The sequence below is a fragment of the Bufo bufo genome, chromosome 3 (genome assembly GCF_905171765.1).
Source record: "Bufo bufo chromosome 3, aBufBuf1.1, whole genome shotgun sequence".
NCBI lineage: Eukaryota > Metazoa > Chordata > Amphibia > Anura > Bufonidae > Bufo > Bufo bufo.
In genome coordinates, this window is record NC_053391.1 from 671592692 (window position 1) to 671615814 (window position 23123).

At 47.0% G+C, this 23123-nt stretch overlaps 1 protein-coding gene across 2 annotated transcripts in view; it reads left to right on the forward strand.

Moving 5' to 3' along the window:
• Positions 1-23123, forward strand: part of GRM5 (glutamate metabotropic receptor 5) — a 355396-nt gene that overhangs the window by 22083 nt on the left and 310190 nt on the right. The window lies entirely within an intron of this gene.

The window sequence follows — 23123 nt, forward strand, 5'->3', positions numbered from 1 at the left end:
GTGCATATCATTAGGTGAATGGCACTCAGAATACACAAATACAATACAATTAACTATCTGGGTACCCTCACATAACAAAATACAATTGCAAAGACAGATTTAAGCTGTGCGGACGGTCTGTCTGCTCCTTTAAAGTTAGTATGGGCCATAATCCTGAGGCAAGAGGCTGGTAGCCAGGCCCCTCAGAAACCCAGTGGCGAGGTTGGTTTCGCCACACATCTCCCCCTCCCAGGGAATACTAACCAGATACCTGAGTTAGTCTGGCAGTCCACCCACAACCCAATACGGGACCTGTTGAATCTTGGGGCCTGGCTCTGTTCTGTATGTCCCCAGCTGTTGAGTGGGCATCTGCTACTCCTTGCTTCCTTGTGGTTCTCTAGCTTGGAGCTGGAGGTACTTGGTGGGCAGAGGCCGACTGCGCTCTGCCCAGATGCCAGCTCTTCCGCTGGGGTAGCCTGTGGGAAGTCCGGCTCTGGAGAGGAGGATAGGGGAGGGCAGAGGCCAGCGGCGCTCTGCCCTGATGCCAGCGCTTGAGCTGGGGTGCATGGTGCCAACTCCTGCTGGGTAGTAACTGAATGGTTAGGGCAGAGGCCAGCGACGCTCTGCTCTGATGCCAGCTCTTCTGCTGGAGAGGGGTCAGTGGGGTTTAAAGCCTTGCCCACTACCCTCAGTATTGGGCTGGGAGAGAGCTGTGGAGGGGGAATATCACTTACCCCCTCCTCTGGATACCCCATCTGCCGCTGGGGAGAGAGACCAACTGTTTCCTCTCCCTGTAGAGTATACTGCCGCTGGGTAGTGAGACCGGCTGTCTCCACTACCAGTGATTCTGGTTGTTGCAGAGATGAGGGACCAACAATCTCCTCTCCCTGTACTCCCAGTGGCAGTTGGGGATCTGGGCCGCCCGCCCAGCCACCCTGTTGGGACGGTGGAGTGACTACGGTCCCATCTCCACCTGCCGACTGGGGTGGAGCAAGCTCTTACAAGAGCTTATACTCAGGGGAGTATTGTGATATAGCAATCCCCAAGAGTGTAGTTATTCCATCCCCCAAACATGAGCCAAGACTTCATGAAGGTATAAAACAGGAACACTTTACTGAGGGCTACCCGCCTGTATTTATGCAGGTCCCCATCTGGTGGACACCCCCCCTAGGTGACCAGAAGGAAGACTGCGACACAGGACAGATATGCAGCAACTCAGGATACACAGAAACAACTCATCCCCACAATGCATCATGGTTTCCTCCTCTCTGCAAAGACAGATTTAAGCTGTGCGGACGGTCTGTCTGCTCCTTTAATGTTAGTATGGGCCATAATCCTGAGGCAAGAGGCTGGTAGCCAGGCCCCTCCGAAACCCAGTGGCGAGGTTGGTTTCGCCACATACAGTATTTACAGTATTACTACTTGCAGTGTCTCTTCATCATGCCTGTCAGAGTCTGTGTAGAAACAGATCTGTGGTGTTGTTCTTTTTTACACTTAGCTTTATTTACAACATGACATCACCTAGAGACGGTTAGCCATTATACAAATCACCTACAGACAGGCAGCCATTTAAATATATGTAGTTAAGTGTTGTAGTTACTGTAATAACCACAATAAAAAAAAAACATATGAGGTCATTTATCATACTAGTGTAAAGTAGAACTAATCAGATTCCACCGTTCATTTTTGACAACTCCTTTGGAAAATGAAAGGTTGAATCTGGTTGCTATGGGTAACTAAGCCAGTTCTACTTTACACCAGTTTGATAATTGACCCCAATAATTCCACCACTAGTCCTATTTACTTATCACATGAATGTATCCTGTGTGCTGACCCCGCACACGTATGTCACGTAACACAGCTGTTTAATTAAAGTCACGAATTATATATGTGATGGGTGTCACATGACTAATGCCATGTTTCACTTAGTCCAGAACTGGCCAACCTGCGGCTCTCCAGCTATTGTAAAACAACAATTCCCACCATGCCCTGCTGTAGGCTGATGGCTGTAGGCTGTTTGGGTATGCTGGGAGTTGTAGTTTTGCAACAGCTGGAGGGCCGCAGGTTGAGCATGCCTACTGTAGGCTCTCTGGGCATGCTGGTTGTTGTCTGGGCATGCTGGCAACAGCTGGAGAGCCACAGGTTGGCCATCCCTGACTTAGTCCATGGAAACATTACATAGGACTGATACATGGGCTATACCAGTCTACTGCATATAAGTGTCAATCGCCTGATAAAGGAAAGGTATATATATGCAGAATTTAAAATACATGTATATTAGAAAATTGAATGATTTCCAATTATATAAACAGAGTAAAAAAAAGACATCCTATGTCCCTTGTTCCTCCTTCCGCTGCCAGCCCTTCTCTCTCCTTCTTGTTTGGCAAGTCCAAATTCCTACATAGTCCTCTCCCCTGGCCTTGGTCAATCAAGAAGGAAAGGGAGGGGCTGGCAGATGAAGCAGGAGGAACAAGGGTGCACAGAGTGACCTGGACCCACTCTCAGTGCACTTAATTATTCATTTGCATATGGATTAGAAGTACTTTTTCTCCAGAATTAAGCATGAGATCGCTAAGTGAAAGGTACCATTACAGTCAGTGGAGCTAGCCCTACATGATTTGACAATTAATTTCCTGATGACAGACTCCGTTTAAGGAGTTGTCAGTGATTTAAAGGGAACCTTTGGCCAAATTAAATGCCAAGGCATTAATTATTTCACTCTGACCACCCAGATTCAAGTTTCCAAGGATATCAGTGCACTGAAGATCCTTAGCGCTGCATGAAATGATAAAAACTTACCAGAATTTAATATAAAAGTTGCCAAAATTACAACTCTCCATTTCTGATGTCACTTCCTGCTCTGCAGCTATTGGCTGAAGCTTCACATTACCGACTTCCTGTTCCGCCTGCCCCCCTGCATATAGTCTGCACATAATGCAGATAGTACTGAGAAGAGTGCTTTTCTATATTTTAGCCTATATTTTGACCGGAAAACAAAAAGAATTACCAAAAACGCAACAGACAGTATTGGAGTATTATGTGCTCAGTGCATTCAGTGGCCCGGAGGACAGGAAGGGACCACAGAGAGCCTTGGAAACCTGAATTGAGTCTCACGGGATAGTGTCACGGGTAGCAAGATAGAGCGGAAGTGCACCCCCTGAGCTGCCACCCGGTCCCCTGTCCCTGCCTACTTGCACCACCCGTCCTAGGTGACGGGGCGCAACTGGGCGACAGTCCCTGACCTGCGTAAGTGCAAGCAGAGAGGTAGAGACAGCAGGGAAGCGGACAGCCAACGAGAAGTAGCACTCGAGCGGACAGAGAGGTAGAACAAACAAGGTACCTCCAAAAACGAAAGGGCAAGGTGGGTCAACTAGCCGAGGTCAGTCCAGGAGGTCACGTCAGTACAAGGGAGGAGACAGAGACAAAATCCAAGAGCGAGCCGAGGTCAAAATCCGGGAGGTCACGTCAGTACCAGGGAAGAGGCAAAGACAAAATCCGAAAGCAAGCCGAGCTCAAAATCCGTGAGGTAGCGTCAAGGTCCAGGGAGCAGGCAGAAGAGGTGTCAGGAAGCAGATCAAGGGTCAATACCAGAGGTCAGCTAATAATAACAATACACAGCCTAAGGGCCGAAAATCACAGGCAACCTGTGGCCAGCAGGTTGCCTGTTTAAATAGAGGAGGGAAGGGGTCATGTGACGTGGCCAGCGTTACATGATCCCTCCTCCCTGACAGTAGCCGAGCGCCGAGTGCCTAGCTCGGCGCTCAGCCCCAGCTGGTCCCCATGGTGATGGGGAGCGTCGGCCACTCCTGCAGGAGGAGTGCGGCCGAACGTCCCGCCTCCCCCATCACCATGACAACCGGGACGCCGCAGACAGCAGAGCGCAGCCAGGCGACTTGAATGTGATGGCTGGCGCGAGATCGGAGGCCGACGGCAGCGCAGGGAACAAGAAGCCCGCCGTCTGCCTCTCATGACAGTAACCCCCCTTCCACGAGGGGCCTCCGGACCCAACAATTGCGGACAGGGTTACTCAGGGTGTTCCCGGTGAAATTTTGCAATTAACCTGGAAGCATGCATCCTAGACATAGGTATCCAGGACCTCTCCTCAGGTCCAAAACCTTTCCAGTGGACCAGGTATTGAAAGGAATTTCTAACCTTTCTGACATCTATTATTTTAGAAATAATGAATTCCTCCTGACCCTCAACCTCCACAGGTGGAGGAGGTTCTTTAACCGGAACCACTAGTGACACATATCTCTTAAGTAACGACTTATGAAACACAACGATGTATACGAAGGGAGTCGGGTACCTTAAGTCTAAAAGACACTGGGTTAATAACCTCCATAATATTGTATGGTCCAATGAAATGCGGCGAGAATTTCCTAGAACACTGTTTCAAAGCAAGATTCTTAGTCGACAACCACAACTTATCGCCGAGTACAAAATTTACCCCCTTGGAACGTCTCTTATTGGCATGTTTACACTGAGTTTCCTGGGCCTTTTCCAGGTTCGTTTGAACCTGTGCCCAGACTGTGCACAGTCTAGAGGTAAAAGAATCTGCCTGGGGGTTGAGTGAGGATAAGGAGGGATTAGAACTAAAGCGAGGATGCAAACCACTGTTACAAAATAAAGGAGACACCCCTGTGGAAGAATTGACCCGATTGTTGATGGCGAATTCTGCCAACGGGAGGTATCTCACCCATAAGAGTTGATTATGCGATACATAGCACCTTATAAAAAGCTCCATTGCCTGATTTAACCGTTCCGTCTGCCCATTGGTCTGTGGATGGAAAGCAGGGAACAAGAAGCCCGCCGTCTGCCTCTCGTGACATTGAGGGAGCAGAGTCAAAGAATCAATTGCCCTGCACTATGCTATACGTTCCTAGTACATCCATTATGCCAATTATGAAATTTATCCAAAACACACAACGTACTTTTTCTGGAGTACATTTTTGCTCACGCATTTTGAACAAAATATGTGGCATTTTTTGAATTTTGTGTCACTCACGCCAAGCTTTTAATATGGACAGGACATCGGGAAATATGGGAGGCCTCCTCCACCTGCCAGCCCATGGATGCCATAAATTTCCCCGCCCAAGCCCAAGACATGGAAAAATCGGGCATATAATCCATGCCCCTTGGAACACTGCACCCTCCAACTGGGAACACCAACTTATGGGGAGGGTTTGTGTTAGCCCCGCCCATTTTCAGCTCAGAACATCACAAATTTGCCATAACTGTCTCTCACAAATCAAGGACAGTCCCGCCAAATTAGGGACATTTAGCAACTATGGTTTTGTCAGGTGGTCAAAAGACTTTGTGGACATAGTATAATTACATAATATAGTTACATAGGGTTTTTTATATCCTTTATATTATGCATCTTATGCTTGTTATTTATAGTGTGAATATACTAATAAAGATTTATTTCTAAAAAAAAAAAAAAAAAGATTCTGCATCTGGTTGCTATGGGTGCCTATAGCAATCAATCATGGCTAAGCTTTCATTTCTTAATCAGCTCTGGAAAGATGAAAGCTGATTTCCGATTGGTTGCCATGGGCAACAAAAAGACTTGATAAATGAGGCCCGGTGTTTTTATATTCTTAGTCACGGCTTTTTTCGGACTCCACTGCATGGAAATTTCGGGAACGCATTAAGAGGAGCATTGAGGAGATTTGCATAGATTATATAACCCAGAGAATTAATGAAGGACGTAGGCTTTGTCAGCGGCTTCTTGACATTGACATATCCTTCCTCTCTGGGTGTCACTTCTCGCTGATCCCGCCAGTGCTGCCAGACTTGGCAATTATTTCTGCAGCCAAAAGGACAGTCACAGAGTTTTGGCCGACGAGTAATCTTTTCATCTTCTGTAAGCTGGACACTTTTCAGCGAGGAGCTTGTGTCCTTACGAGCGCCCGCTTCTCCGATTCTTCTCGGAAGCCTTGGTTACTGGAGGATTGGAATGGGCATTTTTTTTTTGCACGACGTGACCCATTTTTTTTCATCCTGCCAGATTGATTTTAAATTACTTCCTTCCCAATTATGTCATAGAGATGTAGCAGAGTTGAGTCTGTCATTGGTGAACTGTGATGAGTATGATGATCTTACTACTGCAAGCACCACTGCTTTCTCAAACGGGGTTCAGGTCATCAGTATTTAAGTTTCAGGAAACCCCTTTAACTGTTTTACGCCATTGCTGTGGCAGTAAAAAGTTGAAAATTAAGGCGCACACCATCTTTGTGCCATAGTTTGCGACTTTTCGTTTCTGTTGCCCCTTTTCAAAAATGTTTTAGTTGCAGGGGCGTCGCCTCATGGGCTGACAGATTTACTATAATTTACACCAGGTATTGAAATCCATGCCCTCTCATAGCTGGCATGCATTGAATTATTGACACATTGGCTCCCTGGAGAGCTAAAATTAAAGGGTCTCTGGGCTTTTAATATTGATGACCTATCCTCAAGATAGGTCATCAATATCAGATCGGCGGGGGTCTGACACCAGGCACCCCCCGCCGATCAGCTGTACGAAGGGAAGGCGCCCACAGTAGACATAGCAGTAGCGAGCAGGAAGAGAGAAGGGAGACAGCACTCAGTCCCTTCATAGAGCTGATTAGTGGGGGTCCCGGGTGTCGGACCTCCGCCGATCTGATATTGATGACCTATCCTGAGGATAGTTTATCAATATTAAAAGCCTGTGGAACACCTTTAATATGAAGTGAACTTCATACTAAGGCCTCATGCACATGGCTGTTGCCTGTCCACAAGCAACGGGTCCGCAATATGCGGCCACCGGCCGTGTGCTCCCCGCATCACCGATTGCTACCCATTCACTTAAATGGGTCTGCAATCCGGAGCAGCGGTGCGGAACAGAGGCACGGACCCATTCAAGTTAAATGGGTCTCAATCCGTCCCGGCCGCCGCACGGATGTTGCTCGTGCATTGGGGACCGCAATTTGCGGTCCCCAATACACGGAATGGCCGCACAACGGCCGTGTGCATGAGGCCTAAGGGCTCGTGCACATGACCATATGTATTTTGCAGTCCGCAAAAGACGGATCCGCAAAAAATACGGATGGCGTCTGTATGCATTCCTTATTTTGCGGATGGAACAGCTAACCCCTAAAAGAACAGTCCTATCCTTGTCCTTAACGAGGACAAAAATAGGAAATGTTCTATGCCTTCGCGGAACAACATACAAAAACGGAATACACTCAGATTAACTTCCGTTTTTTTTGCGGACCCATTGAAATTAATGGTTTCACATACAAAACGGACACTGAAAGAAAATACGTTTGTGTGCATGAGCCCTAAGACTGAAATTTGCAACGCCAGTCTTAGTATCTGCCCCCTTGGGATTCCGACTCCCTCCACTGTATGGTCTAAAACACCAGCAACTGCCAAAAACAGCTGATCGGTAGGGTTGCCGGGGGTCAGACACCAAGCGATCTGATGAAGTATCTATCCTGACTATAGGCCATTAATATCTAATTCCTGGAAAATCCTGTTAAGGGGAGAAGAAATATATGGGATTCAGAAATTATTTTTTGTTCTCATAGGTACAAATCCCCTATTTCCCTTCTGGATGTGACCACTAGGGGGAGCTTAGAAGCTTACCGAAGACAATGGGCGGAATTTATCTTGTTTGAACTTATATTAGAGACTTTTGGAAAATGTCTTCACATCAGTTTTCAAAAAGTGGTTGTGGCTTAGTAGAATTTGAGGGGCCTGATGAATCAGGCAGAATTTTCATAACGTGTGCCATAAAATTGGTGCAAATTATGGCCGAAATCTATATCAAAATGTGCCAGATGTACTAAGGCATGCACCGGTTACTAAATTCTGTTCATCTTTCTCCAGTGGAATTTTGACTTAATGTATAGGCCACATGTAGTTCATAAGGAGCTGTATACATCCGGATGGGGTGAGCTCCCCCTGGTGGCCACTGCAGGTATCCAGAATTTTATAATGTTATTCTACACCTTTGTGAAGATGAGCAAGGGATGAGGAGCTCTAGAAGATACAAATGGAGCTCAGACCCCCATAAAGAATTAAAAATAAAGAAAATGATGGAAAACTTTTTCCACAATAGACCTCATTGTGAGATTGGTGGGATCTGACTCCTGCGACCCCTGCCTATCCAATTAATGAAGCAGCTACAGCACAAGGCAAACTGAACTTTACCCCAAACGCTGAAGCCTCCTGTTGCCCATGGGCCCCCTGTGGATACTTGGTGGCTGCTGCATGCCTGGCTGCAGTCTGGCACGCGGTTGCAGTCACATGATTTACCCATTTGACCACTTCTCTGGCTGCCACCTCTTCTGTGCCAGCTCTGAAAATGTTCAAATACGGGTGTAGCATAATCTCCTGTATATGCATATGTGCTAAAGACTTTGGTGCAGAAGAGGAGGCAGCCAAGAAGGCATTCGCATGGGTAAATCACGTGACCACCGCCATCTTGACCGACTGGGTCCCCCGGACACCGTTGAGGTGTCACTAAGTGTTGCTGCTCTCTGGAAAGGATGGTAAGGCGTGGTGCACCCCAATGGGAAATAAGTCCAGAGAGTCAGGGTCTGCAGTAAACCAGGGTGCTTCTTTACTGGAGGAATTCAGGAACAAAACAATACAGGCGAGGCATGGGCTGGCTTCTCCAGTCTCCTCCCGGGCAGAAGAAGGGTTTGATGCTGAGAAAAGGCCTGAGCTAGCTGTCCCTCTTTCTCTTCAGAAGGCTGGTACCCTGGTCCAAGGCTGGTGATCCAGGGTCTGTGGCAGCGTATCCCCGTCTCAGCGTATTCTTCTGGTCACTCAGTAGTCTGGCAAAGTCTCCTCTTCCAAGCACTGGTCCCTAACTGCAGCACACTAGGGGCTCTGACTGCTCTCCTTATATACAGTTTTTGCTAGACTAGAACCTTCCAGTGGGAGGGGTGGAGTGGAGAAACTCTGCACAAACAGATACATTATTTCAGCTCCCATCTCGTATAGATTTACATTAGAGCTTCAATGATACTCAATGGCAATGACACAGCAGGTTTTCCAGACAAAAACAAGTTTCCAGACATAACAACATAGCTAAAACCAGGTCACACCTTTGAAGACAGTCAAGTACGTGCTTTGGATAAGGAGGCCGATTGGTACAAACGAGGTGTGAAGGAGGCCATCTACGTAAAAATGGAGAAGCCAAGCTTGAATAGAGGTGGGGGGGGGGGTTAGACATCTATTGTCTGCCACTTACAATGCTGTCTTGACACCTTTTTCTGGGAGGTCATTATCACCTACTGACTCCAATTAGGATAATGGAATCAACACCTTTGACCCCATGCTGGGTATAATGACCTCTAACCCCATGCTGGGTATAATGACCTCTGACCCCATGCTGGGTATAATTACCAGATGTTGATTCAGTTACATATTTATTCCCAGAGAATCCTTGTACAGTCACTCAGAATTGAGAAAGCTCGTTGGAAGAACGAGTGAAACGTTTTCAAGAAATCTACAGTAAGTCCAGTTGCCTTGATTTATTCTTTACAGATATACCATGACCTGGATAAATGAGAGCCTTCAGAGACATAGCTAAAACCAGACATTCAAAATGTCAGGCTGTCTGCTTTTTGATGGTTAACAAGTCTGGGTTCTTCCCTCCAAAACATAGTCTTCTTTAAAACCTATGGCAGCTGTGGAAAATGACCAGCTTCTCAATCAAAGTCCTAACAGTCTCTCAGTATTCATTAACCCTTTCCACAGAGCCATGTAAATACAGTGATAACGAACAGAATATAGCCGGTAACATTGAGGAAACATTTCTTGCTCCTTACCTTACACATTTTGACTGCAGCCAGACGTCTTATAGCTAGATTCTGGAAGCAAACAATCTCGCCTACCCAGCTAGACCTTTTCACGAATGTTATTGAGGTCAGGAGAATGGAATATCTATCAGCTAGCTTGACTAACAGTATGGATAGGTTTAACAAAACCTGGGAGTTGTGGGATTCTCTCCATGAGCCAAGTTTATAGAATCTATGGTGCCTAGTCCTGAATACCTTTCTTTATGTGTCGTGTGTCTGTCGATACCCCTGTCGTTCTCTTACTGCTCAATTTTTTATATTTCCTTTTTTTATTCCTCCCTTTTTTTTTCTCTGTGGGATATTGGAGGGGTAGCTGTTAAATTATATACCTTAGGCATATGGTATTCTGTATGTTTAGTTTATGGCTACTGTTACCTTTAACATTCTCCGTCCATATCCTTTATGATTAAATATGCTACTGTTCAATTGTGCTTTTATTTGCTCATGTCTTCTATATTCTGTGAACAATGATAACAATTGTTAATCTGTGATTACTTACTATTTTGTAAAAAGGGATAAGTGATATTAACTTGTCCATTTACCTCTATTACTTTAATAAAAATAAATAGACAATTAAAAAAACATATATATATATAAAATGCAGTTACACAGTAAGAGTACTTTCACACTAGCGTTATTCTTTTCCGGTATTGAGTTCCGTCCTAGGGGCTCAATACCGGGGAAAAAATGATCAGTTTACTCTTAATGCATTCTGAATGGAGAGTAATCCGTTCAGTATGCATCAGGATGTCTTCAGTTCAGTCACTCTTTCGGTATTTGGCCGGAACACTTGCCGGAATGCTAGATCCGGTATTCATTTCCATTGAACTGTATTAGTGCCGCATTGACGCAGCCGGTTTTCCATGTGAAAATAATAAATACCGGATCCGTTTTTCCAGATGACACCGGAGAGACGGATCCGGTATTCCAATGCATTTGTCAGACAGATCCGGCGACGGAACTGCTTGCCAGAGCCTCACAACGTAAGTGTGAAAGTACCCTTAAACAGTGCAAGTTAACCCTTTTAGGTGAAATAAAGTGAGAAGTTTTAACTTTGCATAAGGGGAAATAGGCAAATGTCCAAAAATTTCCAAATGTCAAAGTACTCGCTGCTCCAGGGCACTACATTTCATCATGTCTGCCAGGGTAAAGCATGATTCATTTTGCAGCTTCATATGGAAGCACACATCGAATTTCTGAAATGTCATTAGAGATTGGCCTGCCCCTTTAAATACTGCAATACCAGACATAACCTGTGGACAAAGGTGGTGCTAATTGGACAAACCCTTTAAGAGCAGGCTGAATAGAGGAGCACTGATAGCCATCAGTAGGATTATTGAGAGGAAGCCTGGACTTTTTGATTGTCTTCCTAAATGAAAGAAAAATTGCCAAATTTTTCGTCTCGAGGCTTGAGAAGTTTCTTCTGGCTGAGTGTCAGCGAGCGCTCGGCGTAACCATATACACCGGACTGACATTATGTAAATGTGAGAGTCTATCGCTTCACTGAGCAGCATGATTTCATGGCTATAAATCTGTTCTTCATAATCTTACAAGATCTGCTCCAGGGATAATCAGGTGGATTTTGGTTGCCTTCTGGGGATTTAAGCTCCTTCGCTCCTGTGACCTGTTTATCCTCGACTCCTACACAACGAGGTCAATCTGATTATTCATTTACCGTATCACTGTCACTATTGATATGCATAATGCAAGAATACCGACTGCTCGTGTCATCAGAGGAGTGGCTACCACTTATCCTTAGATCCATATAGTGATGAACACATACACTAGTGGACAATGAAAAAAAAAAAGCTCCTTTAATCAGCAGCTTGGTGAGGGTGCCAAGAGTCATATGCCCTAATCTGATATCAATGACCTTACCTTAAAGAAATGGAGTCAATATCAAAATCCTAATTTAAAGGATTAAAAATTAGTGTTCAGCGAATGACAGCATTTCAAAATTCCTGGCCTTTCAAATGCTGTCATTCCGTCTGGTGGAGACGGAGACTTTTACAAACCTTATGTCGGTGGCTGTCCCACAGTACATGGTTCCCAGCCGCCACTACTTTTCCAGGAGAGCCATCCCTGCCCTGCACAACTAAGTGGCGGACAAAATCAGGTGTGCACTGCACAACTCCATCTGTGCCAAGGTCCACATAACCACCGATACGTGGACCAGTAAGCACGGGCAGGGATGTTATATCTCCCAAACTGCACACTGGGTAAATGCAGTGGCAGCTAGGCCTGAGGCAGATAGTAGTTTGGCGCATGTCCTACCGCCACCGAGGATTGCAGGACGTTTCTCGTTGCCTCCTGCTCCGCTTCCTTCTGTACCGCCTCCTCATACGGTCAGCGTAACACCTGTACCACCAACTTCAGCACAGCCAGTGGGAAACGACAGCAGGCTGTTTTGAAACTCATCTGTTTGAGGGAAAAACCTCACACTGCGCAGGAGCTGTGGACGGGCATGGAACAACAGACCGATGAGTGGTTGGTGCCACTGAGCCTCAAGCCCGGCCTGGTGGTGTGCGACAACGGACAAAATCTCGTAGCAGCTTTGGGCCTAGCCGGTTTGACGCACATCCCTTGCTTGGCGCTTGTGCTTGCTTGCATCCCTTGCTTGCACCCTGCTGCTGCTCGCCTGTCAGCGCTGCAGCGTAACTTCGGCCTTCCCGCTCACCGCCTCATATGTGACGTACCCACAAGGTGGAACTCCACCTTGCACATGCTGGAGAGACTGTGCGAGCAGCAGCAGGCGATAGTGGAGTTTCCGCTGCAGCACGCACTCTGCGGAACAGCACCACTTCACCACCAATGAGTGGGCCTCCATGCGGGACGTGTGTGCCGCGTTGCGCTGTTTCGAGTACTCTACCAACATGGCTAGTTCCAATGACGCCATCCTCAGCATTACTATCCCACTTCTATGTCTCCTTGAAAAATGCTTCGGGCGATGATGGAAGTGGATGTGGCATAGGGGGAAGAAGAGGGATCATTTCCACGGTTATGAGGCCAGTCATTTCACAAGTGGCTCGGATAGTGGGTCCCTGCACCCAGAGGTCAGGTACACAACTGTCCAGCCAGGACACATTTCTCGAGGATGAGGATGATGAGGAGGAGGAACCTTGTTCACAGCAGGGTGGCACCCACAGCAGTTTCTTCACTATGCGGGTGAAGAAAGCTACTCATCAGCGACTGTAGACTCAGGCTGCTGCTGATGGATCTGATACTGCTCCTGCCACCCCACCCCTCCCAGCAGTCATGGCAGAGGAACGTGAGCGCAGAGGGCTCCCACAGTCAGATCTGTGAGAGGATGGACGATGGCGCAGATAGGCAGTGGCCAACTGACTACATAGAATGTCTCTGTAGTATTTCAGTTTGTCCTCCCTCTCGTGGGTGTAAAAAAGGCCCCCATTCTGGACCGGTAGCAAGGGTCCAACAAGGTGGAGAGCCAAAAGTCATCCCTCTGCCGAATGGTGACAATTTGGCTGTCACTACGCAAGCAAGTGAGCATGCATCGGGCCATTTGTGCAAGTGACTCGGAGGGACTCTCTGCCTCCATCTCCACTGCATACTGCCATGTTGTGTCCGGGTCCTCTGTCTCATCTTCCTCATCGCCTTGTAGCTCCTCTGGCTGCTCCTGTTCCTCCTCTCCTGTCACCTGAGTAGAAAAAACACCCATTTCGCTACACATTGCTTGTGCATTAATGTCTTCCCCCAGTTCAGCCCCCACAGGGCTCATGTGGCCGTGAGATCTAGGCACCACGTCTCCAGTGCCCTTACCAGCCATTGTTACCAGCATCTGTTCCAGGACATGAAGCAGTGGAATGACGTTGTTCATCCCGTAGTCCTGGCGACTGACAAATAAAGTGGCGTCCTCAAAGGGCCTGAGCAAACGGTAGGTGTCACGGATGAGCTGCCACTGGCTGACATTGAAGTTACACAGGGGAGTACTCCTATCCGATTGGATCATCAAGAAATCGTTTATGGCCTTTCTCTGTTCGTATAGTTGGTCCAACATATGGAGGGTGGAATTCCAACCGGAGGAAAAGTCACATATCAGCCTATGTTGGGGGATGCTGTTCTGCCGCTGCAGCTCAAGGAGGGTGTCCTTTTCGGTTTACGAGTGGCTGAAGTGCATGCAAAGTTTCCTGGCTATTTTTAGGATGTCTTGCAGATGGGTGGAAGACTTCAGGAACCGCTTGACAACCAGACTGAACACGTGTGCCATGCAGGACGCATGGCTCAGCCTTCCTTGACGCAGCGCCGACACCATGTTCTTCTCGTTGTCGGTCACCATGGTTCCGATTTTGAGTTGTCGCTGAGAAAGCCAGGATTCAATTTCTTGATGATTCACACAAAGCAGTTCCTCCCCTGCGTGACTCCGTTTGGCAAGGCAAACCAGGTGCAAAACAGCATGACACCGCCGTGCCCTGCACATGTGGTATGCTGGAGGGGCACTGTGACTTGTCCCTGCAGTGGAGGCTGAAGACATGGTGGAGGATGAGGAGGCAGAGGCAGACATTGTTGCAGGACCAACGGCGTGAAAATGTGGAGGCAGAAGCAGCGCAACCTGGCCAAGTTGCTGGTGTGGCTGCGCAGGAACCACATTCACCCAGTCGGCCGTAAAAGGACATGTACTGTCCCTGACCATAGTTACAGCTCCGGCTGACGTGCACTTTGGCAGACACCAATATGCTCAAGGACTGGCCCACCTTCTGTTCTACATATTTGTGCAGGCTTGGGACTCTCCACCTCAGCTCGGCACAAGCCATCAGTTCTCTGAAAGGTGCAGAGTCCACCACTTGGAAAGGGAGGGACTGCAGCACTAGCAACTTTGACAGGAGCACATTCAGCTTCTGCGTCGATGGATGCGTGCACGCATACTGCTGTCTCCTGGCAATCGCTTCGGTGATCGATTGCTGACGGAATGCATGACGAGGAGTAGGAGGAGCAGGAGAATCAGGACCGGTAGATGATGCGAGGGACAGACAGCTACCTTCGGCTGAGGTGGTGGAGCATTGACTGCCAGAAGCCGGGTGATTGCCAGTGGGTGATGCAGCGGTTGCTGTGGCATGCTGGACCACCACATCGGAGCCACGGTTCTCCCAGGGCACTGTATAGTGACACTGCATATGTTGATGCAGCGCCGTAGTGCCAACATTGGCACGCTTCACTTTCTGCCCACAGATTCTACATATGGCCATGTTCACCTCCTCCGGCGGCTTCACAAAAAACTGCCACACCGCCGCTGCACCACTACTTCCCGGGCAGGTAGGCTGCTGCAAAGCAGGTGGTCTACCCCTTGCCTGTTTGGCTCCCGACCTCCCACTGCTGCCACCCTTCTGACTCCCGGCCACCCTATCGACTTGCTGGCTCCGCCGCTGGCTCACAGGCAAGCTGCCACCCTCTTCTCCTGATGATGATGAAGCCCCTTCTGCATCCGGCTCTCAAGTGTGATTGCCTTCATCATCATCGAGTGTTATCTGCACGTCACTGATGTCCTTCTCATCGGTCTCTGGGTCAGGAGCCTGACCGCTCGGAACACCAGCTCCCACGCGACTCTCCTCATCACTACTTTCCCGCCTACTGGAGGAAGTGGCGGATGTTTCCTCCACATTTTGGCTGGCCAGTAGCTGCTGAATTGTCCTCTAGTAGCTCGTCCTCGCTGTATAGTGGAGCTGAGCCTCAGCATATAATACTTCTCTGGCTGAGGGAACAGAAAAGGACAGAGGTAGGTTGAGGATAGGTGAGGGCACAGGGCCTGCTCCCGGGTCATGCCAACTAAGGGTTGTGTCTGACGAACCCACCGACTCTTGGCTGGGGGTGTCTGATGTCACTTGGGACAAAGTGGATGACCGAGTCAACCATTCAAGAACCGCTGGGTTGCTGGTCAAGACACAACCGTTAGATGACACCGGGAGCTCATTCCTCTCGCTGCGAGTCCTGCTGCCACGGCCCCTTACTCTGCTGCGACCTGTGCCTGCACCGGAAACATTTAGGCCCCTGCCACTCCCCTGTGCAAGGCCTGGTACTTCTCTGTAGTTTTATTCTGGCTGCCTCTCAGCATGTTTGCCTTGCTGCTGCCGGAACTCCAGCCCGCCCCCATTCTAGTCAATGGGGCTGGAGCGGTAGTCCGGGGGCAAGCGTGCACTAGCGGCAGCACGGATGCGACAGGCTGTTCACCCGCCGGAACAGCCTGCCGGAGTTCCTTGCCGCTAGTGTGAATGTACCCTTACCCCCATTTTGCTTCCTTTTGCAGCCCTCTAGCCCTTACTATCACTATTTTACAGCCATTTTAGTGCACCAAAGTTCAGGTCCCCATTGACTTCAATGGGGTTCGAGTTCGGGTTTCGAACCCCAACTTTAACCTGAAGTTCGGCCGAACCCAGCGAACCCGATCATCCACGGGTCCGCTCATCTCTATTAAAAATCTGTAATGCATGAAATTGATATACTAGAAAAAGCCTTACTATTGGGGGGTCCAACTGCTGTGACTCCTACTGATCTCAAGAATGGGTTCGCCTCATCCCTATTTCCACCAGAGACAGATGTAGAAATTATGAATTTATCTACTCAGTCACCAACATGGAGGAAGTGGGGATGCAGCTGCAGTATCTCTTGCTCAGTGTGTATGAGACTGCATGCTGTAACAAGAGGGCAAGGGTGCACCTAGCCTTTCTGCTGCTTGAGGCAAAAACTGAAATGGCGACGCCCCCCCTAATGCCAATTTCTTAACTTACCCCCTTTGCCATGGACCTTCCGCTGCCCCCCTCTTGCCCCTACTTGGTGCTGCCTGAGGCGATCGCCTCACCTGGCCTCATTGATGGTGCTGCGGTGCACCTAGGGTTGCCACTCGGACAGTCCGGGTTTGTAATCCTGTGCCCGGGTACAAGCCTTTCTCAGACCCGGGCACAGGATTCATTTCAAAATGCAGACTTGCTAGCCTCACCTGACATTGCGGTGAAGCACAGGCTGAACACTTGTCATCAGGTCCTGTGTGCTCTCCCCAAATCCCGCTCCCGCCCTTCCTCTCCTCCTCACACATGGCTCCGCTCTGCTGAACTGCACAGCGGGGAGAGCGGTCGTGGAGATGGCAGCAGGAGGCTTCTCAGCATGGCCAGACTGTCATAGCACCAGGTGTGTAAACACTGCCATGTGTCGTGTGTACTGCGCCACTGCCATGAATGCGTGCAGGCTGCCCATGTGGCGAGACATTACAGGATGTGCACTGCTGCTGCTGTAGGAAACTTGACAGAAAATCTTCCGGAGAGAGGAAATGCCATAAGTTTGTGCTGTGTGCCTGGTGACTACATAGTGGTGGTTTGCCCCTGCACCCTGAGGTGGGCACTGAAGGGCAGCTCATGGAGGGAGAACACACAGGTTAGGTTGGCACCATGTTCTTTTTTAATAATGAACAATGCCAACCAATCCCTGGCACCAGTGTCACAACATCTCCCTCCCCTTCACTGGCACTTTATGTTTAGTAGTAAACAGGGTAGGTGGAAGGACCTGATGCCATATTATAACTAGTGTGAGCGGCGGCGAGTGGTCATCAGCTGAGCCTGTCACTGCCGGTGTTCTGCCAGATTCCTATACCTGGCAGAATGCTATACCCGGAAGTGACGCGGCCACACCGGAATCAGCTGCAGGAGGATGTGTGTACTTGCCCAAATGCTCTGATACCTTCCCCAATATTAGAACTTCCGGTCGGAGAAAGATGTCCCTCTGACTGGCAGCGCCAAGGGAGCATACAGCCGACTTCCTTTCCAAACAGGAAGCCGGGAGGTGGGTTATCATCTGCCTCCTGGCTTTCTGGTTGGCTAGGAAGCCTGCTTCAATTGTTGCTAGGCAGCCTGGCTTCCTAACCAATCAGCAAGCTGGGCAGTATGTCATGACTCGCGTCCTGGCCTCCTGATTGGTCAGGAAGGTACGCTGCCTACAAAAAAGTTAATCCGGCTTCCTAGCCAATCAGGAAGTGGATTGAAATTATGACTCGCCGCCCCTCTTCTTGATTGGTCATTGAAGCTGGTATTATTTCACTTAAACGCCGGAAGCAGGAAGCCAGGAGATGGGTCCTGATCCACCGCCCGCCTTCCTGATAGTTATGGCACATACTTTACCAAAAAATTGCAGCGAGGTGCTAAAGTGTTGGGGGTTTGGCTTGAAGAAAAGGTGGCAACCCTAGGTGCACCCCTGAAAGAGGGGGAAAGAGTATGATTGTGGCTGCTTCCCTGTAAGCTAATACAACCAAGGCAACCAGGGCATGGGCACAGGGTGCACCAGTGATGCAGTGGACAGCTGTAGGGACTCCACGTGACGGCGTACACTCTCCATGCACATGGCTTCAGGGCAACAATAAGCAAGTGACTAATGCCCCAGCATTTCCCATGAGAAAGCAAGGACGTGTTACAATTGCAGCGTTTTGCCTACACCCTGCTTCATGCCAACTGAGATCTGCTACATCTATATGAAACTGAAATGTTTGGGAGAATGTGCAGAAATGACTCTATTACAACAAACCTTGCATTTCGCTATCCTCTGTCAGATGAGATCACTGGATTGTACGTGTTTCCTTAGAAGCAGAACAATAGATTTGACGCCCACTCACTCCTCCTCCACTGTCTCAGGTGTCGGGAGAACGTTGAAACGCGTAAATTATTTTTCTTAAAGAAAAAATGCCCTCAGGCTACACCGGGATAGGATGTCCAAAAGAAAAATTTGATTTCAAATACAGCATTTTTGGGGGGGAAAAAACGGGTGGTTTTGCACACAGCTTTTTGTCCGTTTTTTGAGCCAAAGTCAGAAGGGGATGGAGCAGGAACGGGAAATATAAAGGAAAGACTTTCCTTCTCCTTCCTGTTAGGCCTCATGCACACGACCGTTGTTGTGTTCCGTGTCTGTTGTTCCGTTTTCCGTGATTTTCTGAGGACCCATTGACTTTCAATGGGTCCATTGAAAACTCGGATAAATGCACCGTTTGTCCTCTGCGTCCATGATCCGTGTTTCCAGTCCGTCAAAAAAATATGACCTGTCCTTTTTTTTTCACGGACAACGGTTCGCGGACCCATTCAAGTCAATGGGTCCGTGAAAAAACACGGAGGCACACAAGATTGTCATCCGCGTCCGCGCGTTCATGTCCATTTTTTTCCTATAATTTGCATGGCAAATTTGGCTTTTTTCACTTTCCTTCATGTCTGGTGATCCTCCAAAAATCAAGGAAGACACACGGAAACAAAAACGGAAACAGATCACAGAACCCCATTTTGCGGACCGTGAAAAAATACTGTCGTGTGCATGAGGCCTTAGACCTACTTTTGGCTTTGGCTTAAAAAGCGACATCAAAAACCACTGATCAGTGATCGGCTGAGCGGGCTTTTCCAGCCATTTCCTGTGTGTTAGGGCTCATGCACACGATCGTATGTATTTTGCGATCTGCAAAAAATACGGATGACGTCCATGTGATGTCCGTATTGCATTGTTTTTTTTCTGTGGATCCATTGTAACAATGCCTATCCTTGTCTGCAAAACGGACAAGAATAGGACAATGTTCTCTCTACTTTGTGCAACGGCCATGTGGACATACGGGCATGCAACGCACATGGAGTCATTTCTGGGTTTTTTTTACGGACCCATTGAAGTGAATAGTTCTGCATACAGGCCACAAAAAAAAAAAAAACAGACATGGAAAAAAAATAAGTTTGTGTGCATGAGCCGAGGAGGCCGAGATCAGCGGGGATCGGAGATGGTGAGGAACAGTAATGATTATTTATATTTTTAAAGGAATTGTTCACCTCTCGGGGCCTTTTGACAGATTCCCCCGCACCCCACCCCACCTAGACCTGTGGATGAAATCATACTTACCTGATCCCGATCCCTGCAGCTGGGTTGACGTTGATAGGCTGCAGCACCGACATGTCTCCCATGCTTCAAGTCACTGGATTACATGAGGTATGGGAGATACCTCACTGCTGCAGCCAGACATGTGACCCGCACAGATTTTGGCCCCAAATGACCTGAGAGCTGTAGCCCGTGAAGGAAGCAAAGGAACTGTAACCCAGCATCAGGAATCTGATATCTGATCAGTATGATTCCCTCCGCTGTTCTGGCCACACTGGGTCCCCAGGAGTGAACAAGCCCTTTAACATTTTCTTGCCCCTTTAAAAAAAAAAAAATAATATATATATATATATATATATATATATATATATACAGTACAGACCAAAAGTTTGGACACACCTTCTCATTCAAAGAGTTTTCTTTATTTTCATGACTATGAAAATTGTAGATTCACACTGAAGGCATCAAAACTATGAATTAACACATGTGGAATTATATACAAGTGTGAAACAACTGAAAATATGTCATATTCTAGGTTCTTCAAAGTAGCCACCTTTTGCTTTGATTAATGCTTTGCACACTCTTGGCATTCTCTTGATGAGCTTCAAGAGGTAGTCCCCTGAAATGGTTTTCACTTCACAGGTGTGCCCTGTCAGGTTTAATAAGTGGGATTTCTTGCCTTATAAATGGGGTTGGGACCATCAGTGGCGTTGAGGAGAAGTCAGGTGGATACACAGCTGATAGTCCTACTGAATAGACTGTTAGAATTTGTATTATGGCAAGAAAAAAGCAGCTAAGTAAAGAAAAACGAGTGGCCATCTTTACTTTAAGAAATGAAGGTCAGTCAGTCAGCTGAAAAATTGGGAAAACATTGAAAGTAAGGGCTATTTGACCATGAAAGAAACATGGAAACATAGAAACATAGAATGTGTCGGCAGATAAGAACCATTTGGCCCATCTAGTCTACCCAATATACTGAATACTATGAATAGTCCCTGGCCCTATCTTATATGAAGGATGGCCTTATGCCTATCCCATGCATGCTTAAACCCCTTCACTGTATTTGCAGCTACCACTTCTGCAGGAAGGCTATTTCATGCATCCACTACTCTCTCAGTAAAGTAATAATTCCTGATATTACTTTTAAACCTTTGCCCCGCTAATTTAAAACTATGTCCTCTTGTGGTAGTTTTTCTTCTTTTAAATATTCTCTCCTCTTTTACCTTGTTGATTCCCTTTATGTATTTAGCAGTTTCTATCATATCCCCTCTGTCTCGTCTTTCTTCCAAGCTATAAATGTTAATGTCCTTTAATCTTTCCTGGTAAGTTTTATCCTGCAATCCATGTACCAGTTTAGTAGCTCTTCTCTGAACTCTCTCCAAAGTATCAATATCCTTCTGGAGATATGGTCTCCAGTACTGAGCACAATACTCCAAATGAGGTCTCACTAGTGCTCTGTAGAGCGGCATGAGCACCACCTTCTTTCTACTGTTAATGCCTCTCCCTATACACCCAAGCATTCTGCTAGCATTTCCTGCTGCTCTATGACATTGTCTGCCTACCTTTAAGTCTTCTGAAATAATGATCCCTAAATCCCTTTCCTCAGATACTGAGGTTAGGACTGTATCACTGATTTTATATTCTGCTCTTGGGTTTTTACGTCCCAGGTGCATTATCTTGCACTTATCAACATTAAATTTTAGTTGCCAGATTTTTGACCATTCCTCTAGTTTTCCTAAGTCCTTTTCCATTGGAGAGTGATGGGGTGCTGCGCCAGATGACCTGGCCTCCACAGTCACCGACCTGAACCCAATCGAGATGGTTTGGGGTGAGCTGGACCGCAGAGTGAAGGCAAAAGGGCCAACAAGTGCTAAGCATCTCTGGGAACTCCTTCAAGACTGTTGGAAGACCATTTCAGGGGACTACCTCTTGAAGCTCATCAAGAGAATGCCAAGAGTGTGCAAAGCAGTAATCAAAGCAAAAGGTGGCTACTTTGAAGAACCTAGAATATGACATATTTTCAGTTGTTTCACACTTGTTTGTTATGTATATAATTCCACATGTGTTAATTCATAGTTTTGATGCCTTCATAGTCATGAAAATAAAGAAAACTCTTTGAATGAGAAGGTGTGTCCAAACTTTTGGTCTGTACTAATATATATATATATATAATCTCTGTAAAACCCTACTATTAGAACTATGTTTTATTCATATTTATTATTATTATTATTATATATTTTTTTATATATATTTATTATATATTCATTATTATTAGAGATGAGCGAATTTCCTATTTTGAACTTCATTCACGCTTCGTTTGGTGGTAAAAGCAGAATGGCGTTATGGATTCCGTTACCACAGACCATAACGCAATTCTATGACGGAATGCATAACAGAATGTCTTTAGAGACATTCCGCTATTCATTCCGTCAAAATAGAAGTCTATGTGCTGCAAAACGGATCCGTCCCTTTTCCGTTATGCAGGAGAGGACTCCCCTGCATAACGGAAACGGGACGGATCCGTTATTCAGCCCATAGACTTCTATTATGATGGAATGAATAACGGAATGCCTCTAAAGGCATTCCGTTAGGCATTCCGTCTTAAAATTGCATTATGGTCCGTACTGGAATCCATAACGCCATTTTGCTTTTACCACCAAACGAAGCGTGAACGAAGTTCAATATTTGAAATTCGCTCATCTCTAATTATTATGATAAAACATTATATTCTATAATATGCAGATTATTACAGCTTCATGTGTTAGTCATAAAACTTACCATGTTTTCTTATCACGCCCCACTCACCTTTATATAATGGGAACGGCTATGAATGTTTGTGGTGACAACCAGCGGTATTAATTATGTGTGAAGAACACGGATTTCAGGCTGCGAATGTCAGTTGTTGTGCCTGACGATGAAAGTCTTCCCGGTTAATGTGCTTTGATTTGTATATTTTCATGTTATTTGCCTTGATTTTTATATATTTTTTCAATTAACTGGCTTTGATTCGTAATGGAGTGTTCAGGTTTTATTATTGTGAGATGAGATTGTTTAATTGCGCACATTTTATGGTGTCATGGCTTCAACTAGGAAGAAAGGAGGAATTAACGTGGAACGTGTTACTCAGCATGACTCCTTCTTAAAGCGGCACTAAAGCTTCAACTAAACGACACAGGGCTTTCTCTATGTTCCTGAAACGTCTTATAAAACGGCTGCAAAAAGTGCAAAGGTTAACCTCCTTCTGATTAACAACTGGCACGTGACCACTGCAGCCAGTCACTGTCCTCAGTGGTAGAGCACTGATTGGCTGCAGCGGTCACATGCCTTATCCAGGCACATCTCTGCTGCATTTTGTAAACTGACAGCTGCCGGAGAACAGAACCGGCACAAGAGAAGTAGAAGAAATATAAGTTTGAGTATAATTTGTTTTTTATATATTTAGGGCCTGTCCAAGATTTTTTATTTTCTTGGACA